Source organism: Paroedura picta, chromosome 5, assembly GCF_049243985.1.
Source record: "Paroedura picta isolate Pp20150507F chromosome 5, Ppicta_v3.0, whole genome shotgun sequence".
Lineage (NCBI taxonomy): Eukaryota > Metazoa > Chordata > Lepidosauria > Squamata > Gekkonidae > Paroedura > Paroedura picta.
Window position 1 is genome coordinate 101734080 of NC_135373.1, and position 26898 is coordinate 101760977.

At 45.0% G+C, this 26898-nt stretch overlaps 1 long non-coding RNA gene across 3 annotated transcripts; it reads left to right on the plus strand.

The window, feature by feature from the left end:
• Window positions 1–94: 94 nt before the first annotated feature.
• Window positions 95–26439, plus strand: LOC143838374 (uncharacterized). Of its 3 annotated transcripts, none has more exons than XR_013231372.1 (4): window positions 95–293; window positions 10809–10880; window positions 22533–22719; window positions 24917–26439. It is a non-coding gene; the product is annotated as an uncharacterized LOC143838374 (long non-coding RNA). The 3 variants fall into 3 exon arrangements; XR_013231371.1 differs by lacking the exon at window positions 95–293 and adding an exon at window positions 8395–8734; XR_013231373.1 differs by lacking the exons at window positions 95–293; window positions 10809–10880 and adding an exon at window positions 17813–17979.
• The last annotated feature ends 459 nt before the right edge of the window (window positions 26440–26898 follow it).

A 26898-nucleotide genomic window follows, 5' to 3' on the forward strand; every position in this document is an offset into this window, starting at 1 on the left:
TAGTGCAAGAGTTGGCCAACAGATGGAGCAGCATGCCACAGCAGCCAGAACGGGAATCTCAGGTCAAATGCCTTGATCCTGGCTTTCTGCCATACGGCACTGTGGAAAAGACAGGAATAAAAGGTGAGGCCTCAAACAGAGATTCTGTGAAGGTAACAGCTCAAGAAGCGAGGCAGGCTTAATGAACTTGCTGCCAAACCCACAATGAAGATACAATGGACTATTTGTACTGTGCTAAAGCCGAAGTGCAAGTTCTATGAAGAAGGGTCCAGGTCCCCCACCAGGTGGCAAAGGTGAGTGCTGTGTTCTCTGCTTTTTTAGGCTTAAGTGTGGTAATGATTTTTGTTTATACAACACTCTTAGGCAAGCAGAATTAGGGAAGGCATAATCCAAGCCAGGCAGAAACAACATCAGGCACTTTCATACACAAGAAATAACACACTTCCAATCTTCTTTGCAACTAGATTTTACTGTGTGAAATGGCTAAAATCCACTTGTAAAGGGTCACTGAAGTGGATTGAAACTGCATTATTGAGCATATGCAACACATCTCAGGATAGAATCAGAGTTGGAAGAGGCTGTACAGGATCAGCCTGAAGCATCCATGGTATTTGTCCAGCTGCTGCTGGAATACCGACAGTGACACTAGCCAACCAAGTTAGCAGCGATGGGATTGTACATCAAGAACGTATGTCCTAACGGGCCATTTAGTTGTACCTATGCGGTAGTGTAGAGCCTCTTGTGGCGCAGAGTGGTAAGGCAGCAGACATGCAGTCTGAAAGCGCTGCCCATGAGGCTGGGAGTTCAATCCCAGCAGCCGGCTCAAGGTTGACTCAGCCTTCCATCCTTCCGAGGTCGGTAAAATGAGTACCCAGCTTGCTGGGGGGGGGGGGGTAAACGGTAATGACTGGGGAAGGCACTGGCAAACCACCCCATATTGAGTCTGCCATGAAAACGCTAGAGGGCGTCACCCCAAGGGTCAGACATGACCCAGTGGTTGCACAGGGGATACCTTTACCTTTATGCAGTAGTGTGTATTACAGGAAAGGCAAACTGTGTCCAAAGGACTCTATTTAATGGTCCTAGATCCCAAGCCCTCTGTTTTTAGGCACTGTGGCAGATTTCTCTGCGCCAAAAGCAAATCCATATGCAATCAGCAGATAAGGGAAAGGGAAAGGGAAACTCTGCCATTATGGGTCTGCTGAGAGTTTATTAGTCTTTGCTTTGCCTTATTGGTAGTGATGCAGTGGGTAGCCCACTCTTGTTCAATTAAAAAATGAATGTTATGAAGATCTTACAGTGACAAGGGGCATCCGCTATAGTTTGTGGAATATTAATGCTCTGGAATCACAGCCTGTGTGAAGAGTCTCCAAAGATTTCTGCACATTTGCACCAGAGGGTTTTTTTTTTTTGGAGTGGTGGTTGTTCTGGATGGCTGAGCATGCAGAAATGAGTGTAGCTGATCTCTCTCAGACATAAACATCCTCAGTCTATACAGCAGATGGTAATAATATGATGACCTACCATGGCAGTAGCTTGTGCCATGCAAACTGTACAGTGTTGCTGGGGGTGGTGGTGGTGGTGGTGAGTCTCCCATTGACACTCAGTACCTTTTCTGAGAGTGTGTGATTGTAGAATGCCTTAATTTATATTTTCTGCACTAGGGGCACTAGTGCAGATGTGCTTCTAGGGCTCATGTCTGCTAACTTATTGGCTAAAATCTAGGATTCCCATATCTCATGGATTTTTTACAGCACAACAACTTGCTTCACAGAAGTTATCTATCAGTCACATTTTTATCTCGCCCTTCCTTGCAATGAACTCAGAAAAGCATACATGGATTTCCCCTCCCCTTGCATTTTATCATCATAACAACCCTGTGAGGTAGGTTAGGCTGAGAGAGACTGGCTCAAGGTGAAATACGGCTAGATTTCATGATCTGTTGGTAGAAGGTTTGTGCATCATTCCTACAGTCTCCTCCCTACTACTAAGAGAACCCTGGGAATGCTGAGTCCTGGGATCACAGGGCATATGCTGGTGAGGGGTAGGGCTACACTGTGGGACAAGAGGGGGCAGAACTGCCCCTTCTTCCTTTTCCATGAGTACCAGTTCCACTGATAACAGAGGGAAGAGAGGCCATTTATCCCCTTCCCCCTCCAGAGTGTAATTTTATTCTGCAACCGCAAGACTGAAGTTTCCTGAGGTTGGAATAAACTGCTGTGGGGAAGACACGCAACCATCAGTATCATAGATTGCAGGACCCAGCCCCTAGTGAGCTTCATGATCATCTAACTCTGTGGTCCCCAACCTTTTTATCACCAGGGACCGGTCAACGCTGGAAGCCTGGGGGGGGGGGTAGTCTTTTGCCGAGGGATGTCGTCACTGCCTGAGCCTCTGCCCCACTTGCTTTCCCGCCGGCGCCCCTCACTTCCCGTCACCCGCTGGGGGGCGCTGCCAGCAGCAGCTGCGCAGTGCCATGCTGAGGGGGAGCTTCAGCCATGGTGGCCGCTGGAGAGCACCAAAGGTGAGCTGGCGGCAGAGGGGCAGAGAATCTTGGATTCTAGGCAGAGAACTGTATTAACATATTTAAACAAAACTCAGTCATGTTCCCACCACAACTTCAAAAAATAGCAGTCCTAGATTTCAGCTGTAAGCTTAATTCATAGGGTAGCCTTAAAAGAAAACACAACACAGATGAGAATCTCAATTACTGGCAGCGACAGCCCTTGCTATTCTACAACAGCAGATATGTCTAAACTGACTTGCTTCGTACATGACAAATTTCTTACATGGATAAGGGTGACAACTAGGTGGTAGCTGGGGATCTCCCACTATTACAACTCCAGGTGACAGAGATCAGTTCACCTGGAGTAAATGGCAGCTTTGGGAGGTGGACTCTATGGCATTATACTCCATTGAAGTCTTTCTCTTCCCCAACCCTTCCTTATCAGGCTCCATCTCCCCTCAGATTTACAGGTATTTCCCAACCTAGAGCTGGTAGCCCTACACATGGACAATATAAATTAAACTCAAATTCCAATTCAGGACAGCCTACTTGCTGATATTAGATTCCTCAGATTTTATTTGTTTCAGGGGGAAGCTCTTCTGGGGTTTTATGGGAGGAGTCCAGTAGATTTTATACCGCAGGTCATTCATTGGCCACAGCCAATTGTCTGGTGGAAGAGCTCCATTTTGCAGGCCATTTGGAACTGCGAGAACTCCTGAAGGGCCCACAGATCTTCCGGGAGTTCATTCTACCAGGCTGGGGCCAGGACCAAAAAGGCCCTGGCCCTGGTTGACATATCGGTGGCCATGGACCAGCAGCCAGTTGGAATTGGCAGAGCGCATCACTCTACAGGGGGCATAGTCAGCTAGGTGGTCCTTAAGTTAGTACCAAAACTTTGAACCTGATCCAGAATTCAATCGGGAGCCAGTGCACCTGCCTGAGTACAGGCTGGATGTGGGCTCTTTATGGTGTTCTAGTGAGAATCAGTGCTGCTGGGTTTTGGATCAGTTGTAGTCCCCAGATCAGGGTCAAGAGTAGGTCCGTGTAGAGCGAGTTACAGTAATCCAGCCAAGAGATGACCAATGTGTGGGTCACCGTAGCTAGGTGTTCTGGGGGCAGGGAGGGCACTAGTAGCTTAGCTTGGTGAAGATGGTAAAATGCCAGCTGTGCTATTCTAATGACTTGAGCCTCCACAGATTAGGAGGCATCAAAAACCACTCCCAAATTCCTAGCAGACTGTGCTAACATCAGCTGCACTCCGTCTAGGGTTGGCAGGTGCACTTCCTCTCCTGCCCCCTTCTTCCCCAGCCACAGCACCTTTGTCTTCAAAGGGTTGAGTTTCAGGCAACTCTGCTTGATCCAGACTGTCACTGCTTCCAAGCAACCGGCACATGTCACAGGGGGTGAATCTGGTCAGCTGTCCATTAGGATATAAAGTCCATTAGGATATAGAAATCCTTACATAATTCCATTTCTGTTCTGAGCATGCTGTTACAGCTTTCTCAGATGAAGACCTCCTCTTACTCTGTTACTCCCCCCTCCAAACTCCACCTCCCACCCCTCCATGTGTTCTTCATTTCATGGTTCACCTTGGAGAGAGCAGATACCAGGGCAGGCTAGAACGTCGCAGCTTTGGCCATGAGTTGCTATGCTCTTTTATGCCAGCGCCACGTCTCCCTCCCTGTCCTGACTGTGTTTGTTCACTCAGGGCCCCTCTTATCTACTAGGGTTAGAAGCTGGCAAATGAAAGATTAAAAAACAGAAGGACAAAACCTTCAACCGGAATTTAAGGCAGTTATTGGCTAGGGTTTTATTTTCTGGAGGTAACGCTGGCCCCTATTCCTTCAGCAGGTAAGGCCATTCTAGACAACTAAAGGAAACACTTCTTCGTCCTCTACATGACTTGGATGAGCCCCTTTCAGTACCAGCATTTATTGTATCATGTCCCCACATAACAAAAGGGGGTCGTTTTGAGCATATAAAGATGCCTTGTACAGAATTAGGATTATTGGGACATGCTTTCCAGCAACATTATTCCAAAATTTCCGGCAGGGTCTTTCTCTGCCCTGGTACCTGGGGGATTGAACCTGGGACCTTATACAGCATGTGCATTATTATTAAGGTATGGGTACATTTCTATTAAAGATAACCTTAGTTTACCTCTAATATTACTGTGAAACAAATTCACCAGTACCATAACAGGAAAGTACACTTTCTGTAGAAATAGCCCCCTCTTGCCCCAAAACAAACATTTTGGCCATTTGTTGCTATGAAGGACAAGAAGCCTAGCTGGCTTAAAAAAAAGCAAAACCCTACTGCTTATTTAAAATCTTTGTGAAACAGTTTGGAATAATGTTTTTAAAGGTCATTTTGAAATGTCACAGCATTTGCCATAAAATGACAATGTGGGAGAGTGACCCATGATGATGTCACAGGCTCAAGAAATTTCTGATGTTATTTTCCTTCTTTATTATTCATGCTGGAAGATGGGGATAAATATGCCAAAAACATGAACCTCTTATGCAAGTGTAATAGAGGTAGTGTGGTGTAGTATTTAATAGTGTTGTATTAGTAGCTTCAAAACCCAGGTTTGAATACTTAAGCTCACTAGGTAACCTTGGGCCAGTTATACTCTTCCAGCCTAATGTACTTTACAGGGTTGTTGTGAAGTTAAAATGGAAGAGAGGAGAATGGTATAAGCTACTTGGGATCCCACTGGGGAGAAAGGCAGGGTATAAACCAAGAAAATAAAAATACTTAAGTCTACAGTACTCCTTTCTATCTGATCAATGTCTGCCCCAGACTTCCCACTGACCATTGCCATATAACACTCAATTCTCCCCATCCAATTTTTTCTCCTCTTCCCCATATAGACCTTTAAAGACAAAAGTAGGGGAAAGTAATATTTGACCTGGTCTTAAGTAGACATGAATTATTTAACCTCTAAAAGGTTTATCTCACCTTTTTCCCCAAAGAAGAAACCCAAAACATAATAAAACTATAATCATAAGAATATCACATCAGAAGCTACAGTATGTCAGCAGATGTAGTCATGCTCTCCTGCATATATAATTATGGGCACAGCATCCTTGTAAAAAAACAGTGACAACTTAAAATATAGTCAATACATACAGTAGGGTTGCCCTGCTTTTTCTGGCACTGTTCCTGCGCCTTTAACCACTTCATGACAAATAGAATCCCAACAGTTGAGTTGTTTTCCAATACCGTATTATACCATACTCAGAAGAGCCATACCAGAAACCTGAATGTAAATTCACCAGACTCTCCATAGACCTCATGGCTTCATATACCACAAAATTTCTCCATTGCTTATTGCAGTGATCTTCAACTCCAGACCCAGGGACACACTGAGCTGCAAGCACATGACATCAGAGTCATGAAACAGGAAAATGGGGAGCCAGAGTTATGACATCACTGGTGTCATGTCAAGGCCAGAATTGTGAGCTAGGGAAGAAAAGAGATGGGCACAGGAAACATAAGCTGAGCACCAGATGAGAACCACAAATTTGGAGATTTTCAGTACATGTTCATTAGCAGAAGACTATTCCAAAAGGCAGCACAGAAACAAACCTGCATATCTAGACAAGTTCACAAGGGAAGGTTCACTTCCCAGCATAGTGCAATCCACTAGAGTCACAGCCCATGTGCTGAAGACCACTGGCCAAGAGATGTCAGTGTCCAAAAAGAGCATAAAAGGGGAGATATATTTTATTATTTCCTGTAATAGTGTGGCAGGGTGGAGAAAACCTGTCCCTACAAATTTCTCTCTTCCCCATAAAACATTAAAGCCCTGAATTCTTTTGTATCTAATTCTGATCAATATTGATAGTTCTGGGCAGGTAGCTATGCTGTTCAGCAGTACAAGACCTTGTTTTAAATTCAGATGTACCCTAGAGACCAGAAGCTTTTGAGGGTATAAGGGTCAGAGCTCTAACAAAGACAGCTGATACCCAGAAAATCTTGTTGGTCTCTAAGATGCTATTGGATTCAAATCCAGCTGATCAATGTAGAGGTTGCCATTTTACTATTTCTTTATGCCATTTTTATCAGTAACTAACTGAAATCCAAACTTGCATCCCATGCTTACGATATATCAACATTTACATTTGATTTTTAAGACTGCTTCACCATTATTGCAGCTATAGCAAAAAACGGGGGCGTGGGGATGTTGTAATTCCTAGCATTCTAATCTATACAGGTTTATGAGGTTTCTCTGCAATTGCAAATATAGAACAAGCGCTGACCTCTATCTGCCACTTTAATATAAGGTTTTTATCTGCAGCAAATATCAGTTGATTCAAATACACATTTCTGCACATTAAACCTCTGCTAAAAGATCAGGACTTTAATCCCCAGCCTTAACAGTAGCACATTAACAAGCCAGAAAGGATGATGACCTCTTCCCATCTCTTTTTCCTATTCCAGCCACCCTTCAGAGGTTCCCTTTGTCTTTGAAGCCCAAAGGGCTCACAAGCTTCACCATAGAGACAGTGAGCTGGAGGAAGGAAAGGGAAGAGGACAGAAAAGATTCTATAGGACATCCTGCCCAAGATGAACGGTTCCTTGGTTGCAATAGCCCATGTAAAAGCCTTTTTCTCCACTTCGTCTCTGACTAGCTCAAAGTGGGAATTGTAACGCCTTTAGAGCTTGCTGCCCCTTTGCCAAGAGCCGGCACTGCCCTTCCCTTGCAGCTGGAAGTCTTCAGGCTTATGCCAAAGCCACACTGTACCATGGGCTTCAGAGAGCTCCTTATCTTCCATCTTTGGCTTTGCTCCTTCTTCCTTCTGCCAGCACGGCACAGCCGAATCTCAACCCAAATGTGCCGCCCAGGAACTCAAATATCCTTCCTACTCATTCAAACGCATAAGCCAAGACCTTTGTTTAAAGAAAGCTTGTGACTCTCTGGTCTCGGCAAAAGACATACAATGGCTTTTGTTCTGTTCCTCCATCTGCCCTTCAGTCTATTCATCTAATGCATGTACTGTGCAATCCTAAGCACATCTGCTCAGAGATGCTTCTTCCAAAATGATGTGTAGGATTGCAGCCAGTTACCCAGGCACTTTCCTTTGCTTCTCACTTCATTCCTGTTCTGTTCCAAGACTCCTAAAAAGAGATTAGTCTTTACACCACAAAATGGTCACAGTCTTTCCCCTTCAGATTCCTCTGCCCCTTAATCAGACTTGTACAACGCCCCTTTATTTAGAAGACCTCTTGCTATAGCTCAGACTAGCACAGCTACACAAAACACAATTGATGCCTCTTTTAGGGATATCAGAGCACCATATCAGCCATTTTTAATTGATTGGGCAATTTCAAAAGGATTTCAAGTTGGCTATCATCAATAGAGACATTTAGTCTCTTTGACGAAAGAGCTTGAACAAGAAATGGAAAGCAGAGATACCAAAGGCTGTTTGGTTGAAGCTGCCACAACCCAACTTAGCTTCCCTAACAGTAGGCATTGCAAGGACAAGAAAGAATTCAACATAGTCTAATAACAAAATTGGAAGGAACTATTGAATCACAGGTAAGGAAACAGGTGATGCATGTGAAGATTTGGATGCTTCAGTTGCAATGAGTTTTGCAAGTGCAAACTGGCAGTTAAAAAGTTGACAGTTGGACCATCTGGAGACAGACAAGGTAGCCTGGTGGTTAGAGACTAGATTAGGAATGGGGCAAGCTGGGTTCAAATTCTTTATCAGCCATGTTACTCAATTTCAAAAGAACCCCTAAAACAGATTAGGTTGAGACACTGTGATTGGCTGGCTGGGCTAATCACAATGTGTCAACCTAACCTTTTGTGCAGGGTTGTTTTAAAGCTAAATGAGGGGAGGGGAATTCCTGAATTCTTTGGAGGAAGAGTGTGATGAAAACTGGAACACAAATAAGCAAAGGCCTGCAAGCCATCCCTTCAGTGTCCTGTCCAAAGTGTGAGAAGGGGCCAGGCTGCACCCCCAAACGTTCCCCATCTCTGCTTTTTGAAGGAGAAGCACCAACCTCCAGCCCCTTGGAGAAGAATGAGACGTTTTCCTCTGCCTATGTGTACAGAGCACCAGGGGAGCTTTTCTCCAGACAGTCTCAGTCTGGGTCTTTTACGTCAAAGTCCTTTCCCCCCCTTTCCTAACTGTGGGTCGCTTTCCTGTCTGAAGAAGAACAGCAACCTTAGTTCTGGAAGAAATGGGTGACTCCAGGGCTGGAAATCACGAGAAGGTCTGTTTCCTCCCCCCTCCTTGCTGTGCCTGTTTTCTTTCTTTCTTTCTTTCTTTCTTTCTTTCTTTCTTTCTTTCTTTCTTTCTTTCTTTCTTTCTTTCTTTCTTTCTTTCTTTCTTTCTTTCTTTCTTTCTTTTCCATCCTGCTCTTCTTCGCTCTCTAGTCACTCGCCCTCTTCTCTCATTTCTTCCCCTTCCACACAGTCTGTGGTTAGTACTAGAATGATATTTCCTCTTTCCTCCATACCCTTCTCCTTGCTCCCTTTTCAGTCAGTGTCCCCAACGGTTTCCCTCCCCTATTCCTTCCTCGCATTCCAGAATTAATTTTTTGCCTCTACCTCGTTTCCTTCGAGACCCCCGCCCCGCACCCAGAACCACACAACCCGCGTTGGCTTTTCTCCCGCGCTCTTCTTTGCCCTGGCCATTCCACGTCCATTCCACGTGATGACCCACCTAAACTTTTGTGACACGCATGCAAAACCCCGAAGAGTTTACCTTTCCCTTGCAAAACCGACGTGCTGGGGATTTCTCAAAGAGGTCGACTGCAGCAAGGGCTGCCAGAACGGCCCAGAGCTTTTCTCAGCCCGGCCGGGGCAGGAGGCGCCAGAACCGCTGTAGCCCCCCAATCTGCGCCTTCTCTGCGCCGTCCCTTCTCCGCGGGCATAAGGCTGGAGCCCGGGAGCGAGGCAGGAGGCTGCGAGGAGGGAATGTGCCGAGAGGCGTAGGTGGAGTTTCAGCGTCTCCTGACCAATCCTCAGCCGCCGGGGAATGAAGTCCAGAGAAGACGGCATTAATTTCAAAAGTCCAGCCGAGGGAAACTCAGGAACTCATGATCCCCCCCCCCCCCGCGCACACACTCTCTTGCCAAATAAGACTTCCCTTTCACAAAGAACCTGGAATTTTTAGTATTTTCCCTCCCGAAGTGGAACGAAACACTGGCATGTTCAGTGTTTGCCACACTCCCCCCCCACCTTTAGGTTCCTTAAACCAAAATGATTTGGGTTGGAGTCCATTATCCCACCATCCCTAATAAAAAGACATCGCCCTGCTAATATAGAAAATAAGGCCACAGAACTTGTTAAAGCTCTCAGCTGGCCATAGGGGAAAGGTCCTTTCTCTTTAATACAGGTTTAATTTGGGAAAACTGGAGGCAGTTGAAGCTTTTCATGGCATGGAGCTAAATAACATCCCCTGATACATCCTCTTTATTTTATTTCTTATTTGAAATAGTAGACTGGAGTAGTAGAATGTAATGTAATTTGACATAGTAGACTGGAACTTATTTCTCTAGCCTGGGGGTCAGAGGTGATAACTCAACGCAGCCAATCACTTCACTTCCAAGAAGAAGATGCTGCAAGGTCACCCCCATACTTGAGAGGAGATGGATGGAACGTAATAGCAGGGTCTCAGTTAGTTACTCTCAGCATGCCACCATTAAGGATACATCTGACCATCAGTCTCCAATGTTGACATATTTATTTCCTTCACTATGTTTCTCTCCAGAATTAAACCCAAATGAATGTTAACCATATAAACTGAGATTGTTGTTCCTCTTTTTCCCTTAAATCTATTAAACATCTTAATTATGTTGCCTGCTAGTTTTCTGTTCACCCTCTACCTTTAAAGGTAAAGGTATCCCCTGTGCAAGCACCGGGTCATGTCTGACCCTTGGGGTGACACACTCCAGCGTTTTCATGGCAGACTCAATACGGGGTGGTTTGCCAATGCCTTGCCCAGTCATGACCGTTTACCCCCCCAGCAAGCTGGGTGCTCATTTTACCGACCTCGGAAGGATGGAAGGCTGAGTCAACCTTGAGCCGGCTGCTGGGATCGAACTTCCAACCTCATGGGCAGACAGCTTCCGAAAGCATGTCGCTGTCTTACCATTCTGCGCCACAAGCGGCTCTTCCATTGCATTTTAGCGCACCCAAATTGTTAGTTTGGGGGGCAAACTTCCAGTTCAGGGAACATTTTAACTCAAGAGTGATCGAGTGAACATGGGGTCTTGTGAAAAGGCCAAAGCTGGGATCCAGAGAAGAAGTACAGCTTTCCTCATGATTGTATCTCCATTCTAGGACTGCTTCAGCCTGTTGAATTTCTGTCCGGCATGGAGTTGTTAAAGGCCCAACACCTTGTGAGGAGAAAAGGTGAGATGGACTCTCCCACATTTCCATTGGCAACTATCCTGAGGGAAGACTGAAATGAGTAGCTGTGTTGGTCTGAAGTCGCACAATAAAATCAGAGTCCAGTAGCACCTTTAAGACCAACAAAGATTTATTCAAATCTTTGTTGGTCTTAAAGGTGCTACTGGACTCTGATTTTATCATCCTGAGGGAAGTTAGGCTGACATTGATGGTTGCAGGTTAACAACCTAACTCTTTCACCACACTGCCTGTTTTCCAGGCAAGTTGTGTACTAGCATTTTAAGTAGGGTTTTCCACACATTAAAATAAATGATTCTGTCACAACTCTTACCCGGGACATGTGCAGACTTTACTCAGGTATGGACAGCAGTTCTGTGTGCCAGCAGCTTGCTAAGACTTGAGATAACAGTGCAAACATGCCTTGAGGAGTGGCTTCCAATGAGAAGGAAACATGGGGGACTCTCCTATGTAGCCGTGAGTCCAGACTTTGGTGCAGTTGGGACAGTGACAGAGTAGTTCAGAGGGCTACCTGACCCCATGCTCCAGCGTGTGACAATCAGAATTTAGGGGCTTCTTCAAGTCCCAAAGACCACCCACTGCAGATGCCTCCTGCCTCCAGTAACAGAGATGGAGTCTGTTTGAAGGCAAATGGGTCAGGGGAGGTATGCTTTTGTCAAGGCAAGTAATGTCAAACATCCTCTGAAAGGTCTCTTGCTTTGAAAAACACCATTGGGTCACCTGAAATGGCTGCAATTTGATGGCACTTTCTACCACTAACAAGGCTTTATGAACTTAAATTCTTACACCACAGTGGATCTTGAAGACAGTACAATGAGGTTCTGAGTGATATTACAAAGTTTTTTCCTACTCTCTCTGCGCCAGCTTTTGGGGCAAACTTTTTGATCCCTACCACGATCTTCCTATGAGAATTTTTCCCTTTCCTTTTTTCTTTCCACATACTTTCCTTTCTGAGGACATACATGGAACCAAAGCGCCTTATCCATTGAATTTCTGCCTGACACATGGATAGAACCTTGCCTGAAACAAACCCAATATAGCTGCCTGTCTCGGAGGTTTATCCAAATCAGGGTTCTTCAGAGTGGTGCCTGTCAATACTTTTTTGGGTGCCCATCATGTGTTTTTAGAAAGTAAATGTGGGCAAATGTGGCTTTTACCCAGCAAAACTTCATAGATATTTTATTAGTTGTGCAGATTTTTAAAGATATCACTTTGACAACTATTTCATGGCTGTACCCTCAATGCTGTATCAGAATTTTAAAGGATCCTGCAGGTTTAAAAAGGTTAGGGACCTCTGATTTAAATGGTTCAAGATCTTGTACTGAAAGTATATGTGATTATTAACCTTCATTGCTCTGTGTGTTCTCCTTCCTCATCAAAGCCTAGCTATACTGGCTGGATGCAAATGGGGGTGGGGTGGGGGGTTAGGTGCACGTCTGCATCCAGGGCCACCAACTCTTTGTGTGTGACTAATTGCCTGCAACCACCTTATCTAGTTATTTAAATGCCACCCTCATATGCATGGTGCTTCATAAATTACAAGAAGACAGATCAATACAGTCTAAAGTTTTTCATAAAGGAGACCACAAAGTGAAGGGAAGAAGACGAAGGCAGGGATGACCTGAAGTGAAATTGACTTATTCATGGTTGGATTTAAACCTGGGCCTCCTACATTATAATCATTTTGAGAGTCTAGCAAACCCAACAAATATCCAAGCTGATACACTGCACTATTTATTTTGTAAGCTCCCTTCACAGGGCGGGGTACAGCTCAGTGGTACAGCATTTGCTTGGTATGTAGAAGATACCAAGTTTAATCCCTGCATCTCTTCATTACAAGGACTATAAAGACGGGGTATGAAAAACCTTTAGCTGAGATCCTGGAGAGCTGCTGCCAGTCAGAATAGACAATACCAACTTCCATAGACCAGCCCATTCCGCACACATAGGATAATGTAGTCCTGTCAGAGATCTCCTAGCCCCACCCACCTCACAGGGTGTCTGTTGCGGGGAGAGGAAGGGAAGGCGATTGTAAGCTGCTTTGAGACTCCTTCAGGTAGTGAAAAGCAGGATATAAAAACTAGCGATTCTTCTTCATGTATACAGCACTTGGTTTAAAGGACGTTTTAAAGACATATTTAGTACACTGCTGTTTTTTTCATGATCTGTGGAAAATAGTGTTGCTTTTAATCTTCACTTAATGTGGCATCTGTCTAGTATCGGAAGTTAAGACTGCCTGTGAACAGTTACATAGGTGAACAGTTACATATCACATGTATTTTATGTGTGTCTAGATATGTGAGAAGGCAGACTTGCTAGACCACTTTAATATTAACAGAGAAGAGCACTACATTCTCTTGGCCTTTATTGATGAGGTGGGGCTTTGTGCCAAACTCATGGTGCACCAGGGCTTGATGTCTGAGCAACTACTGGCTACAGCAGCTGTTAATTCTCTTGGGCATGTGGAGAGCCATCCCATTCATTCATTCATTCATTCATTCATTCATTCATTCATTCATTCATTCATTCATTCATTCATTCATTCATTCATTCATTCATCTGGCCTTCTCTTTACTTAATGTAGTGTATAACCCATTCCCTTTCAAGGAACATCATTTCAATCTGTGTTTTGCCTGAGCTGGCAGTGCTCAACTAAAGTTCACTTTAGCCGGATGGGTTTTTCAGCCCTTCAGTGGAAGATCATGAAACAACACTCTCCCCCCGCCCCATATACTCTCACAGTGTGGGGTGGGAGAGCTGATTCCAGAAGTGCTGTAATCATCCTTGCTTGGGAATGCAGAACAAATCTCTTCCAGATTGGAGTCTGGTGTGGGAGGGGTCACAACACTCATCATAGGGAGGGGCTACAAGCACTTTTCCCTTCCCTCATCTTTCTTATTACTCTGCATCTGTATTCTGGGGCAGCAAAGACATACTAAGTTTCCCACCAAGTACATGGAATTCCCCTTTCTGTAACCAGACCACCCGGGCTTGAGATTCCATCCTTATCTTCTTAACTTGCAAAGCCTAGTTTAGGTCAAAACTGCAACAGAGGACCACCGTGGATCTGACTAAATTTCTGCCAATATTGGGAATGAGGAAGCAGAAAGGGGGCAAGGTTACTCTTCCCACCCAGGGTTGTTCATTCAAATGGATGCTGTGGAATATTCTGTTTTCATAGAATTACAGAGCTGGGAGGTACCTCCAGCGTCATCTAGTTCGGGGGTCATTAACCCCCTGGTCTGCGGCCTGGTACCAGACTGCTGGTGGCCGCGCCTACCTCCCCCCCCCCCCCCCGCAGCGAGAAGCTCACCAGGCCTCGAGCGAAGCGGGAAACAGGAAATAGTGAGGGAGTGGGGTACTTGATGTCCTCTGCAAGTCCTTGTGGGTTCCCCACTTGCAACACATTAACCTATGAAATCCCCTTCCAGGGACTGTGATAATGGTTGGGCCATTCAAATAGGATAAGACAGATCTTTGAAGTACACATCTATCAGCCACTGTCGCCTACAATGGCTAGGTGCAGCCTCCAGATTCACTGTCCAGGTGCCACTGAACATCTGTTGCTAGAATGGCTAACTGGCCATTGGGGAGGGGGGAATACTGTCCTTTCCCACCCATTGTGCCTCTGTTAGACCGTTTATGCACTGGAGGTTTCATGCCAGGCTGCAGGCTGAAGTTTTAGTCGTGGCAGGTTGCCCCACCTCTTCCTGCACCCACATGGGGGAGCATTTGGCCCGGTGCACCTCATCCGCCCCCAATTTGTGTTCTTGCATGGAAGCTGGGGCAGTGAAGTTCCCAGTGAATAAACGGTCTTAAAGAGACACAACATTTTTCTCCAGGTCTGTTGTTGATTATAGTTCTGGCCTATTATGGGGTCATGTACTGACAAGTGGCTTGTGTCAGCTGGATCATCACAATGTTGTTATTTTTTGCTTGAATGTTAGAAGATGAGGAAAAAAGTCAGAGTTTGAAAAGAAAGACAGAAGCATCCTATATTGTAGGTTGGGGTTAAAAGTATGCTAGAAAATGCTGCAGCCAATTGTTTTAGTGTGTTCTTCTCTACCTGCCCTAGGGCATGCTGAAGTGGCTGGTCCACCATCAGTGCTCCTTTACAACTCTTTTAAGTATTCAATTTACATTCGCAACAATTAGTTGCTTTCAGGTGCATGAAAAAATCAGATCAAAGCAAATGTTCCCTTCTGTTAAAGTTTTATTAGCGGTCTGAAGGGTTTTAACTGCTTTATTATAGATGCAATCTGGCCTGGGATTGAAAGTGAAGGAGAAAAATCTGATGCTGAGGGGGGTGTCCCACTTTGGCGTACATAGAAGCATGTATCCTTTGCTACCTAGCCTCCACTCCTGGCTCATATTTCCTCATTAACTGGAAGCAGTGGCTGGTTGCAGGCGACAGCCAGATGTTTCTATTCTCTTTGCAAAGGCTGTAAGGGTGCATGCCATAGGGGCTGGGAATCACTGCAGACATTCGGGGAGAGACAACCACTGTTCTTTGGAAGAAGGAGACAAGGGAGTAAGGTTTTGCTAAGCTAGTTAACACCTGTAATGGCTGGGGACATTCAAATGTTACTGATGCTGTTAATTAAGACAAAGAGTGACCAAGAATTCCTAAAAAGTTTATGTTCAGTGGCACCTTTAAGACCAACAAAGTTTTATTCAAGGTATAAGCTTTTATGTCCACACTCATGTATGTGTGCACATGAAAGCTTGTACCTTGTTGGTCTTAAACCTGCCACTGCACTCAAACCTCTTTCTGCTGTTTCAGGCCGAACATGGCTACCCACGGGGATCTATCTTTAAGAAATTCCAAGTCTTTGCTCAAACAGGGCAGGATGTTGGTCAGACCACTCAATGAATTCTAATTCTGTATTTTCTTGTTGGTTTCTCCCTTTGAAGATCTTTTGTACGAGTATGCTGACTTTTAGATTAACAAAAGGATGTCTTGGGAAGCTGAAATGTTCTCCCAATAAAGACTAATTTTACCACCTGGACAAATGGGAAAGAAATTCTTGAGAGAGAGAGAGAATCTGAACCTGAACCAGTCAAGTCAATTGTCTGGACACCACTGTACAAATGGACACACAAGTACCTCCTTGTATAGAAAGCTCACTGATGGCTACATACACCTTCATGTTTCCAAATATTCAGAAACTAATGGATCTTCTGGGACAGTGGTCACCAACCCCCGGTCCAAGGACCGGTACTGGTCCGTAGATCAATCAGTACCAGGCCACGGCTCCTCCTCGTCCTCCTCCCTGGCTGCTGCCTCGGGGGCTGCCCTGCCACTCTGCTGCCAGCTCACCTTTGGTGCTTTCCAGCGGCCGCCATGGCTGGGGCTCCCTCTCAGCGTGGCACTGCGCAGCTGCTGCTGGCAGCGCCCCCCAGTGGGGGGCAGGAAATCAGGTGCGCTGGCGGGAAAGCAAGTGGACCAGGGGCTCAGGCGGCGGCAACATCTCTTGGCAAAAGACAACCTCCCCCCCCCCGGGCCTCAGTAAAATTGTCAAGCATTGACCGGTCCCTGGTGATAAAAAGGTTGGGTACCAGTGATATTCTGTTTCAGATAGAAAAGTCATCATATTAATATTAGCTTTATATCCATTTGTTATGTTGTACAGAAGCTGTCCTTTTTATCCCATGCATATGGAGTATAAAGTTGAAAAAAATAAATAAAAAGGGAACATGAAATGCAGGAAGCACAGGGTAAAAAGTAATTTTGTCAAATTTAAACCTATTTTTAAATAGTAATATTGAAGAATTCAGAAACTAATTGATCTTTCAGGATTTTGACTCTAAAAGTTGCCAGTTTCATGCCAAAAAACTTCAGCGGGAGAATCCAATATGAAAGTGCTGAATTAGAATTCACGGTTTGAATCTCTTTCTCTCCTCCCACCCCAGTTGAAAACAAGTCATCATGAGGATTAATTGATTTAGTAAAACCTGGGACTCTGTATCCATTGCACGTGTTAAACTATTTTTTAAGCAAAACTGCTGAAAGGTCTTTGTACTTTAAACAAATATTGAATTTTACATACTTTTGCCCATGTACTTCCTGCATTTCACATCCCCTTCCGTTTTATTTTTAAACTTTATAGTTCTCCTTTCATACATACTGAAAGTAGCTACATAGTGTAAATCAATGCAATCAATAAGATAAGACAGCCAGTAAGCAATGAAATAGGACTACAATTAGAAACATCTGAAATAAATCATTAGACACGAGACATTACACAATGCAGACAGTGATATTATTTTTATCTATCCATCTATCCATCTATCCATCTATCCATCTATCCATCTATCCATCTATCCATCTATCCATCTATCCATCCATCCATCCATCCATCCATCCATCCATCCATCCATCTGTACCCCAACCCTCCCAGCAAGCTGCCTTGCAGCAGCTTCCAACACTCAACATTACTACATAGTAAAACCGACACATGATCAAATTCCATTTATATCTATAATAAAATTGTCAAAGAATTTTAAACAATCACAGCAGCTATTTCTCCAAATGATTTGTTGCAGCATGTTTCGATCTTAACCTAACTTCCGACTCAGGGGGGAACCATATTGAGGGAGCCCAGTTGACGTTTACTCAGATGTTTACATAAGCATACAACAGTGCAGTGAAAACATTGCAAGGCATCCTGCAGCTCTGTTGTTTTCCCCGCAACCTTCATAAATGTCTGCCTACGAGGAGCTGCTGTATGCATCTGAAGAAGCCTCTGAAATGTTGTGTTTGAATAAAATGTTCCTCTGTCCAAACACAAACCCACACCACCCCAGCAATAGGCTCACACAACTAGCTCTCAGGCTGAAACCGGGACCAGACATTTCTCAGAAACGATTCAACTCTTTTTATGGCTCGGAGAATGATCGCAGGCTGGGTCCCTGTGGGCTAGGAGATGGCAGACACCAATGCCTCATGATTCTCGATCATGAAATGCGGATCTAAAAGAAGATTGCCTTTCACTTTAATTATCAGTTGCCTTCAGCACTGTGGGCTGAGACTTGAGGCGAGACTCCCAATTTCTGGGCATTTGGCCCAGTGAGAAAGCAACAGGTCTGTGCAGCTGCAGCTGCTTTTGGTCTGCATGCTTGGTGCAAAAGGGAGTCGGCATGGGCTAGGCCTTATAAAAATAAGGCGCAGGAGTTCTGGGGTGGGGGTTTAGAAGGGATGTGATATCATGGAACCCATTCTCCAAAGCTACTATATTCTCTAGTACTGGGAAACAGATCCCTACAGTCTGGAGCTTAGTTTTAATTATGGGGGGGGGGGGGGTACTCTGCCCACCCTCCTGAGGCACTGAGTTGAAGGACTACTATTGAGTTTTAGGGTGTATTGGGTAGCTGGGGGATTGTTGGATTGTTTTATGTATGGTTTTTACTGTTTATTTCATTGTTGTCCCTGCTGCAAGTCAGCCGGCTGAGAGCATGTGGTTAACAAATGTATTAATTCATAAATAAAAATAAACTATTTAATGTAGGGTCGCCAGTTTTGGGTTGGGAAATACCTCGAGATTTTGAAGAGTCCCTTCCCCTCCACAGGCTCCCCCCTCAAAATGCCATGTGGCATAATGCATTCCAATGTGGCCATTTTGTCCAGGTGAACCGATTTCTGTCTCCTGGAGATCAGCTGTAATAGTGGGAGGTCTCCAGCCACCACCTGGAGGTTGGCAACCCTCGCTTAATGTCTGTACTGACTAGTGGGATAAATAGGGAAGAATAGCAAATGACAGAACAGCGGGTGGGAAAGGTGGATTGAACTTTTAAAAACAAGGGAAACTACAGGACTGTGGTGCTCATAAATGCAAGTTGGTGCTTTTATAGGAAAATAAAAGGCCTTCCCAAACCAGTGCATGGCTATAATGTTGGAGGCTGGAGAACAGGAGATTGGATTGGGTGAAAGTACAAAAGAAGGAGAATCAAACAAATGAAGCAATGATGGAAAGCTGAAGGGCAAACAGGTGAATGTTTGTGGAAAGCAGCAGGTGGTAGGAAGGACTTAGATGGGGCTGGTACCTCTTAAGAAGTGAATGAAAGCTGCCATGGCATCCTGTGGAGAACTACACTCGTCTAAGTCTGCTGAAGGCAATGGGCTTAGAAGGTAGTCGCTCTGCTGTGGATGGCACAGGGAATGTGCTTCCTAGGTAAGCCATGGTTAAAGCTACACTGCAGTTCAACTGAGAAGGAAAAAAAGAAAAAGTCCCCAAAGCCTTAAAAAACCAGGTGAAATTTGTCTACTTCCCAGATTAGTGGTAGAGTATCCACATGGACACTCTGCCAGGAACCATCTTGGATCTTAGTATTCCTTTGATTTTGTTTAAAGGAACTCCACCAGTTGTGTTTGGAATAAGCATGATTTCAGGTCAAGGCTCCCAAAGTAATGCAAAGGCATACTATATTCTATGTCTGTGTGGAGAACACACATGAAAGCAGCCTAGCTATGTACGATGGCAAAAGAACTGAGCGAGAGCCTGGTATAGAATCATAGAATCATAGAGTTGGAAGGGACCCCCATGGACATCTAGTTCAACCCCTTGCAGGAACTCACAACTATCTTCCTACCCACAATCACCCCAATTTCATGCCCAAGTACCCCCCCCCCCCTGAAAAAAAAATCTCTAGAATCCATCCAGGCCTGGAGGAAATTCACCTACCATTCTACAGTGGCGATCAGCAATTCCATGGGTATGCAAGGAAGGGCCACAAGAGACAAACACTGGCACATCCATCCCTGCCCATCCACTCACAATCTGTCTTTCATAAAATCAGCATTTCTCTCAGATGGCTATCTAGCCTCTGCTTAAAAACTTCCAAAGATGGAGGACCTACCACCTCCCAAGGAAGCCTATTCCACTGAGGAACCGCTCTGTCAGGACCTTATTCCGGATGTTTAGCTGAAAATTCTTTTGAATTGATTTAAATCCATTGGTTCTGGTCCGATCCTCTGTGGCAACAGACAACAACTTTGCTCCATGACAGCCCTTCAAATATTTGAAGATGGTTATCATATCACCTCTTAGTTGTCTCTCCAAGCTAAACAGACCAAATTAGATTACTCTTAGTTAAATCTCCCCAGGATTGGGTTACCAGACCCCCAGGTGGAGGTGTAGTTCTCCTGTCACCAGGCCCCGCCCCCTAACTGCCAATCATCTGGCAGGCAGGCAGGCAGGCAGGCAGGAAGACCCAGGCCACATTGCTGGCATGACTCAGGAAGTGACATCCTCACACCAGCAACATCTAGGTGATTCTCTGGTATTTGGGCACAACCTCTAAGGTAGAAGCCATTTTACCATAGAATATTTGCCCAACCCACCTTGTCTAAGTCTGATCTAAAGAAGTGTGTTAACTGAACTAGATCAGCTCCTCAATCAAAGGCAGACACAAGGATGGAGAATGAAGACGAAAGTGAGACAACTGTGAAGGAAGCAAGCCATGAGGGGATAAGTGAAATAATGACTACGGAGACTTGAGAGGGTTATGGAGTTCTAGCAAATTTGTTTTTTCATCTGAAGTGCTTTGGCTGGAGCGGCTCATGTATTTTTAGTGTGCGGAAGCAGAGAGGCCAGGCAGCTAAAAATAGGACCCTCTGCCCCAAAGTGACTCTCCATCCATGATCCATCTGTTTGTGGGGGCGATGTGGGCAGGGTGTGGTACAGAGGGGAGCAGGCCTGGTCTCCACCCTGAACTGTCTGGCTGCATCTTTGTTTGTGTCCCAGCTCTTAGAAGGACAGGAAAAGGTCTGGAGGCTGGGAAACAATAGCCCATTCTGCTCAAGTCAATGCCTGGTGCTCAGTGATAGGGAAGCGGGCAAGCGGCCAGCCCAGTGGCATCGGGTCTTATTCCCGTCTCCTTACTGTTGAAAACAGTGAGACATGCACTAGTTAGAGACACCCTTGCTGAGCATCATTCCCAAACAGACAATGTCCATCTTTCTGGATAACTAGACATGGTCAATAGAAGGGAAAGATGTGGGAAGGAGCCCGCACCCTTTGACAATGGGGGGGGGGGGGGAACCTAGGTTGCATCCCTACATTGTTGGATATTGCACTGTAAATAACCATTCACAACTGGACATTTCCAGTCGCGAAAGATTGCTGTAGTATGCCCAACACTGTGTGGATGCAGCCCTGGCCAGGTCAGGGTTTGGTGGCAAACCAGGACAAATAGGTAACTGATTACCAGGATGTGCTTCCCAAGCTAGATGAATGCTAGATGTGAGAGTGAAAGCTGCATTGTTTAATATAGGAGCTGGTTGTTTAAAGAATGGTGAAAGCATAAATAACAAGGATTCCTGAAGCATCAGTCTCAGAATTCTTTTTGTTGCCTTGGCACAAATCGATTATTTTTTAAAATGATAACAGTGCCTCTGAGCACATGCAAACTGCTTTTCAACAACAGCGAGAAATAGAAGGCAGAGCACCAAAGTCATTCTAGAATAGCCCTCTTTATAGAATAGCACCATCACCTCTCTTTTAAGCAGCGAATGTGGGAAGATAAGAACTGGTACAGACGGGGTCAGACTACAGGTTTGGGCTTCTTGGTGTGATGTGAAGAAGCTGAGGCAGAGGATACACAAAGGACTTACAGCCTCGGTTCCTATATCCTTATACCATGTGATGTGAGTGACCTATGAAGAATTTTGTGGTCAACCACAAATGACTGGGGAAGGCACTGGCAAACCACCCCGTATTGAGTCTGCCATGAAAACTCTAGAGGGCGTCACACCAGGGGTCAGACATGACTCAGCGCTTGCACAGGGGATACCTTTACCTTTATGCTGCAACAGCTCCTACTGGAACAGGGACTACATTTTGGTTCTTTAAGCATATGACATTGGGGCTTTCCAGCCAAGCAAGGAAGACTCTTATTCTATGATTATTGTTCAGATTCTTCTTCATTCCCCCTTCTGTATTCTGACACTTGATTGTTTCCCAAACACCTCCAGAAGGCATGTGATTATGACTCTCAACAAACTGAATGGAGGAATCGCCTTGGCAGGGGTGGGAGGAGAGAAGAATAAACATGCTGTGTCTACGAGCAAATCATCTCCTTGTTGTTATATTGGATAACTGCAGACTTCAATGCTGAGGAGGTGAAGGGCATAGCTTAGAGCAAGAAAGGGGGGGGGGGGACACAAAGAAATAAGGTAAGGAGAGAAATGACATTTTTTGCACTGTAGCTTTGAAAGCATCCTTTCTGTCTTTAGAAGGCTACATAAACAATTCTACTGGAGCGATTTAGCGAAGGGATGTCCAGTCTATGCAACAGAAAAGCAAATGCAGCTTTAAATTGTGCGGGTATGGGAGCAGGCAGGAGTGCATTGTCATTCACCATTGGGACACAGGCAGTAGCCCATAAGTGTCTACAGAACTTGTTATGATACACACTGTATTCTAAACAGCACAGTGTGTGTGTGGGTGTGCGTGCGTGAGTGTGTGTTAGTTAGGCAGAAAATTGAATTTTATTTCTGGGGAAATATGATTTGTTTGCAATGGATGTGCTATCTGGGGAAAGCAACAACTGAGAAACAGTTTTTCAGTGTACAATAAAATAATAGGCTTTACTACTGTTGCCAGCAGGCATGGAGTAAAGTTTCCTGTCCTTATACAGGTTTGATGATGTGTGGAAATGGCCACTTGAAGCTTTTCACAGCACGGAGGTAAATGACATCCCATTAAGCCTCTGTCAAAAGGGACAAGGCATTTTTCTCCAGCTCAGCTCGCAACCCTAATCTTTACATATTCACCACCATTACGAAGAATGTCCAGCCATCAGTGAAGAGTCTGGAGCCTGCATGGTAAGGGAAAGTATCCTGATTCCCATACTTGAGTTTTGAATGACACAGTGGTCTAATTTTAGGAAAATTCCGTGCATGCATTCCCTCTTAAAAGGTGGCTTTGCTGGAATCTCCTAAACTGGTTCAATGACTGGTCAGAGAGCAGACAGGACTTGGCCACCCAACTTTTATCGCTTTGAAACGGTGACTTGCCGGCCAGTGATCACAGAGAAGAGGGGGAGGGAGAGAGGGCTATTGGACTTTGGGCCGAGGGGATCTTTTTCCATCCCATCCCCACTCTCAAGGTCTCCAGTGTGTACGGCTGGATTCCTGCCAGAAAGCGCCTTGTTTACTCAACGGAGAGCTGACACACTCAAGGTCTCTGCTGATTCCCCTTTCCCACACGCGGCTTGTTAACTGCATTCCTGGGCCGAGGGGACACAGTGGAGTCCAAGAATGTGAGGGGGCTTCTGTCAGGCACCCTGTGGTATGCTACATCCATCCTACACCAGACAGCGGAGATGGAGGGCATGTGACACTCAGGCAGTGCAGTGGGGGTGGAATGTGAGGAACTGCTCAGGGCTTGGGCGGAAGCCAACAAGCAACACTCTGTAATTGGGCAACTCTCGACCCAGTCCGTTTGCTCTGTGCTGCGTCAATGGAGGCGGTCTCTGTTCCCCCAGCCCTGGCCAGCTATAAATCAGTCCCATCATGCTTTTAAACTCCGAACTTTAAAAACAAAGGGGAAACAAAAAATGAACCCACCATGCAAGGCAACGAGCAAGTGAACGCATGCATTTAGTTAAACAAATCAACAGCTGCAAACCAGTAGCTGGCTCTGTTTTGTCCCTTGTTTTATTCTCTTCAGGGGTATATTGTACACACCCACATACCTGATGTGTTTACTTTTTAAAATGTTAATCCTAGAGTCTTGTAAAGTTAACATAGTAGATGAGAAGTTTTTATTTTATTGTGACTCTTGCTGTTCAGCCTTTATATTTATTTAATAATAATACGGCAAGTGTTTTCCACGGGTCAACATGGCCTGTGTTTCAGCCAGCTCCCTAAAAATATCAGGAAATCAGTCAAATTCAGTTTGCTGAGCACATTGTTGTGCTCCTTTGACATTCCTGTGGCTGAGCTTTGTTATGCAGCAAGAATCCTTGATCCTGGATCTTCTGAATTCAGGAGGGGAGTCACTCAGCCACAATCTCTCCATTGTGTTGTGTATAACAGATTGCCAACTGACCAGGAAAAAAAGAGATCCTATCTTTCTAATAGAAGTTTAATCTGCTGCAAAAGCGAGCAGTTGAAGCTTTTCATGGCCTGAAGGTAAATAATATCATGATACTGGCTTGTACCTTAAACTGCTGGAGGGGCCGGTTTAAAAGTTGGAAGTGTGTACTCCCTGGGCATATGTATAATTAACGCCCTTTGGGCAGATCCACTTGCCCCCATAAGCCTCCGTTTCCAGTCTGCAACGGCAAATGATGTTGCTTCCAAAGTTTTCTCCATCTGTAGTTGCCATCTTGCAGCCCTGAGACTCCCCATTTCTTTAAATTCACCACTGAGTTGAGAAACCAGGAAACTGCTGTTGGTTCTACTTATCCCCTCACAGCCCCTTAGAGAGCAACCCTGAAAATGGCTACTCACTGGATCTTAATCCCAGGAAAACATCTTTAGGATTGCACTTTTAGGCTACTCTTTTCCTTCCATGTTGCAGGGAACGTGGTTTGCACAAAAGGGAGAAGGAGGAGGGGGAAGAGGACAGAGGGAAGCACTGTGGCAGCCTTGTCTTCCAAGGGAGAAAGTCAATCTCTGGGTTTATGCCTATGGATTTTGTAAGGGAATTCATCCAAAGAGTAATTAACATATGGAATTCACTGCTGCAGGAAGTGGTGGCGACTACAAGCATAGATAGCTTCAAGAGGGGGTTGGATAAACATCTGGAACAGAGGTCCATTAATGGCTATTAGCCACAACGTATATATGGAACACTATGTGTAGGGTACTGATGCTCTGTATTCTTGGTACTTGGGGGACAACAGTGGGAGAGCTTCTGGAGTTTTAGCCTTGCTGTTGGATCTCCTGATGGCACCTGTGTTTTGGCTACCATGTAACACAGAGTGTTAGATTGGATGGGCCATTGGCCTGATCCAACATGGCTTCTCTTATGTTCTTATATCCTGCCAACTTTCTATCAATCTGTTACTTCTAGCCAGGATTCCTCTTTGCATCCTCATCCTTTGGACTGGACCCTGCTTGGCTTTGACACACTGCGTGGAGCCTTGGATCTGATCCTCATCCCCTTGACAAGTGTTCTGTGATTCGAGTGCGCTTCCTTGAGATCCTAACATGGCAAAGTCTTCAGAGGGCCCTGCAACTTCAAAGGACGCCAGCTTCAGCGTAGCAGAGGACTGCTTCATTCCATGTTGGTACATGAAAACAGTGGCGTGTTTATGGCACATGGGTTGTCAGGGCAAGGAGGAATGGCCACAGTGCAACTTGCATTTCTTAAGCCCTGTGCTGACTTCTTGTCTTTTCCCATGAGAGACAATGTTGCTGTGAGCCAGAAAGTTCTCAGGAAGAGACTGAGCTATCCCTGGTTCAGATGTTGCACTGGAATTCCTTGGCTACACAGTGAGTGATTATAATGTGGCCACGGGCATAGACAGTTTCAAAATGGATTAGGTTCATGGAAGGTAAATCTATCAGTGGCTATTAACCATGGTGGCTAAAGCAAACCTCCACATTCAGGGCAGTCAGCCTCTGAATCCCACTGCCAGGAGGCAACATTTGGGGAAGGGCCCTGTTGTTGGCTCTCCAGAAGAACTGACTGGCCCTGGTGGGAGACAGGATGCTGGACCAGATGGACCACTGGCCTGATCTGGCAAGGCTCTTATGTTCTTACAACATCTCACAGATCAAAATAGGGACACCTTGGTAACATCTTTTTATAGCCTCAGCATTGTTCTGTTCAGCCTGCAGTGTATTTATTCATTTGCTCTGCAATAGCCTGTCTTCTGCTTCAAATCTAAGATGGTATGTATTCTTCTTTGTGTTTGTTATACAGTCGGAAATCATAAATGTCCTGCAATATATTCTCAGCGGTTTAAAATCTCTCTCAGCAAATGCAATGGTAAGCCATGCATTAGTTGATGCCTTGGTATTCAGGAGCATGCCTATTAGAGACTGGACAGATTCACTCTGTGCCCAGATATTCTAAAAAGCCCAGGGAGGAGGCTGAGCCCTGAAGAAACGTGATGTCTTATTGTAATATCCTTTAAAGGAAAAGGCCACATGACAAAACTGAGATGGGAATTTAATTTGAGAGGTTAATATCAGAAAATAGGAGTTATCCTTGGTGGATAAGGGCAGTTGGAGGGTATGCCTTCATCATGAGCACACCACAGAGATAGAAAAATGCTAAAATGACCACCTGAACTTGTTATAAAAACTGCCTTTGGCCATGTTTCTCCATGGCACTGAATGGTTTAACAGCTTTTTTAAATGGTAAAAGTCTTACAATGGTATACAATGGGAGACTATTTCAATTTTTGATCAGTATGGTCAGTAAAGACTGATAGTACCTTTTCCACTAACAGTGCAATCCTAAACAGAGTCAATCCCTTCTAAGTCCATTACTTTATTTCATTATTTACTTTATTTTTACCTTGTCTTTCTCTCCAGCAAGGACCTAAAATAGCTAATACTGTTTATATTCCTTCCTTCCTTCCTTCCATTTATATACCACCTTTCCCTTTCAGTTTTACCTACCTCACAGGGTGTCTGTTGTGGGGAGAGGAAAGGGAAGGAGACTGTGAACCGCATTGACACTCCTTAGGGTAGAGAAAAGTGGCAAATAAGAACCAACTCTTCTTCTTCTTCTTCTTCTTCTTCTTCTTCTTCTTCTTCTTCTTCTTCTTCTTCTTCTTCTTCTTCTTCTTCTTCTTTCGTGAGAGGGAGGCTTGGGGGCCCAGTGGAAAGCGTTGGTGCTGGTCAACCTCAACCAAATGTTCTCCTCTCTTTCATTTTATATTCACAACAATCCGGCAAGGGAGGTTAGACTGACAGCCTGAGACTGGCCAAAGGTCACTCAGCAAGCTTTCATGCAAAGTGGGTGATTTGAGCCTGGGGCTCTTGGAGCCTACTCCAACATTCTAGCCCAATATACCACATTGACGCTTGGTGTGGCTCAGC